Below are 3,275 nucleotides of genomic sequence, written 5' to 3'. Positions count from 1 at the left end.
TTGGGGTCCAGCTGCCTGGTGCAGTCCTGTGAGTGTCACCAGCTTGCAGGGACCCTGTGCCTGCCCCACCTGTCTAGATCATGAGCTCTGAACAAACAGGGGTGCAGAGGGCTGGGCATCTTCCCTGCAGCAGCATATTTCCTGTCTGACCTTGCAAATGCTTGTGTGCTGTGTAGACTGCTATAAGGTGCCTGGAGGAGGGGGCCGTGGGGCCCACATTTCACCTGCATTCAACCCAAGCCCTGTGTGGCTGGGGCAGGATCTCCTCCTGTACAGGTGATTGTTGGCACCAAGCCTGACCTTTCTAGTAACATCACAGCAGAGCACCTGTTGGATTATGGCCCAGACTGCTTGGATTCCTCTGATTCAAGTGCTCACTGAGCCTCTACTGTGAAAATCATGGGGCAGCAACCTTAGAACAGTTCCCCTTTGCAACAGGAATCCACATAAGTCAGGTGGAGGAGACTGGGGCTTGGGGAACGAGTTCCCAGCCAGGACACAGAACCCATACCTGAGCACACATGGCTGAAAAATGTTTTCCTGTGCTCTTAAGATCTCTGGTCTAACGTGAGATTAAACTGACATAAGGCAAATTCATCAGAGGAAGCATCCAAGTGTATTAAATTTTTATATTGACATGGGGGCCTTCACAATCGAATTAAATACCCCAAGGGGTGACCACAGCTGGAAGCTTCTATACCTTTAGAGGAAGTCTTGATAATTTGTAAAGAAATGACAAGGCAAAGCGTAGTTAAGTTTTGGGGAAGTGACAAGGAGATACTTTGTAGGGCAGGGGACGAAACTAGTGGAAGAACAGGATTATTTAGGAATTGTGTTTGCATAGATGTGTTAGGTGTTGACTCCCAGCCTCCGTTGGTCAGGATGCTCTCTTGCTGGATCTTTTCTCATGGGAGAGCACCTTTCTCAGGGAAATTTTATGACCTGCTTCTGGAAAGGGGATGTCAGAGAGTCCTTCCTGCACCTGCTGCTTCTCAAGTGCCTGCAGCTCAAAACAACCAATATGCCACAGTCGCTTACTTTGGGGGAGCGTGTCCAGTACCCCTGCAGCCTCACCGAATAGTTGCATGTCTTAGGAGCAAAACTGAGGTTTCTGCGGAAGAAGAAATGCTGCGTCTAGACTGTGACACAGTGTGTGTGTGTGTGTGTGTGTGTGTGTGTGTGTTTACATGGATGGGGTGGAGGGCTTAAACTCTGTTCTGTTTCTCTGGGGACCTGAGACTGATACACGGACCCATCTTATAGACCCACGCACCATCTCCTACTTTCCTCCATATTTTTCTCATGTCTTTTCCCTTCTTTGCAAATAATAATAATAATGATAGAAGGTAGTTAGTTTCATTACAGGAAGTGAATAAAGAGAGTAAAGACAGTGTTAGTTGTCATCAGGTTAGGTGGAAGCAAAAGGCCTCAGCATGGAGCCAATATATTTATTTCTTCCTCAATTTCTCTATTGTGATGTGAAGAATGCCTTTGTATAAAACCAGGTAAGGGATTGATTTCCAAGCTCATAAAAGCTGAGTGGGTTTCTAAGTAATTCCCAACTTTCTCAAACCACTGAAGAGCTTTCCACAGTCAACCATCTCCCTACTGCTGGACACTTGGATCCTTCCCATCTTTTTGCTCTTACAGACAATATGTAACTTTAGAAAGGCTCATCTAGGTTTCCCTGCTGACCCCGCAGGTCAGAGGGCCTGTTTATCTAAACTTCTCAATGTCCACAGAGCTGCCACATTGCTGTCCTGTGGCCGTCCTGTGATCTGTCTCTCCAGCAGGCAGAAGAGGGCCGTGTCCCAACACCTGAGGACATCTGAAAGGATCAGTCGCTGCTGTTTATTGTGCATCTGCTAAGTGAGAACGGATGGGCCATGTTCTTCTCATTTCTTGATCCTCAGGGAGGCTCACCATCTCCCATGGCTTCATCTACTATTTGTATTTTCTCCCCACAAACTGTAATCTTATACCCTTAGTTTATCTCTCTGAGGTGATTTATCTTTTCCTCCTTAATAGGTATGATCCTGATGTGCCCTTTGTGTTACGTATTACAAACATTTTCTCCTGTGCTGTAGACTGTCTTTTAACTTTGTTTTTGGGGGGTAATTCCCATTTTGATACAATCACATCTATCTTTTCTTTACACCTTGTACTTCTGTGGCCTTGTGCTCTGCCCTTCTCCCTCTTGTCTCATTCAACTAAGCAATGGACACTTCATTCCTTGATGACAGCGACCTTATAGGAGGTAGTCTCTCTCCCTGCAATTAGGAAATCTTTTGGTTTTGTTTGTTCGTTTGTTTGTTTGTTGTTTTGTCTTCAAAGCTTGGCTTACAGAGCCCTTGGACTCAGGAATTCTAAATGAGATGTCAAGTGCTGAAAAGTGACTCTTTTTCCTTTTTGCATTCCTGCTGTTGAAATCCTCATTTTGCATGAGACAAGGATGTCCTTAGCCATAGAGAGGACCAGTCCCTAAAAATGGAACGCAAATGGGAAAAGAACACTGACATTTCAGACAGTACCACTGCCCTGTGACACACATGACACAGGTCTGCAGGTGGCTACAGGGCCCCTCTCAGCATCTGATACAGTCTCCCCTCAGCCCTGATAACGGCACCCAGGACCTGCTCTAGAAGAAAGAACTCAGGAGTGGGAGGTCTTCTGCTAGGAGAAGAGAGTTGTGGTTCCTGGGGGGAGAAGGGAAGATCTCCCCATGAGGCAGTGCAAGTCACAGACATAGGAGGCACTTTCCAGAAATGTTGAATGGACACAGCGACAGAGGGTTAGAGACTGTGCCAGGGGTAATTATGTGGGGCCCCAGGGAGGACTGTGGTGCCTTGGTTGCTGTCCCCAGGACTGCAGCATAAAATACTAGCTATTGTACTATGAAATTGTCTTTAATGATCTTTACTGATGGCCAGCCTTCAATCGCGGGTCTGGTACAGCCCTGTGTGCTGCCTTGTCTGGAGTTACAGCTCCTGATATCAAACCCTGGCTCCCTGCTCACCAGTTGCCAACCTTCTCCAAGCTTCAGTTCATTCATCTCTTCAATGCAATAGGAGTTATTATGGTGAAAAGACCATCATCCAAAGGAGAGTGTTTATGACTATATTCAGTTGTCCACTGGCTTCAAGAGGCCACAGGAAAGTAGTCTGGGATTTTGGATGCATGTTTTTTCCATTTCGCTTATCTCTACTTTATAAAGTCTTCATAATGATTGCTTGTTTTATTAGTCTTCTAACTTAAAAAGAGAGAAAGAAAGAAAG

Source organism: Prionailurus viverrinus, chromosome D4 (assembly GCF_022837055.1).
Source record: "Prionailurus viverrinus isolate Anna chromosome D4, UM_Priviv_1.0, whole genome shotgun sequence".
Classification (NCBI taxonomy): Eukaryota; Metazoa; Chordata; class Mammalia; order Carnivora; family Felidae; genus Prionailurus; species Prionailurus viverrinus.
The sequence above is the reverse complement of the archived record's forward strand: the minus strand, read 5'-3'. Positions refer to the sequence as shown.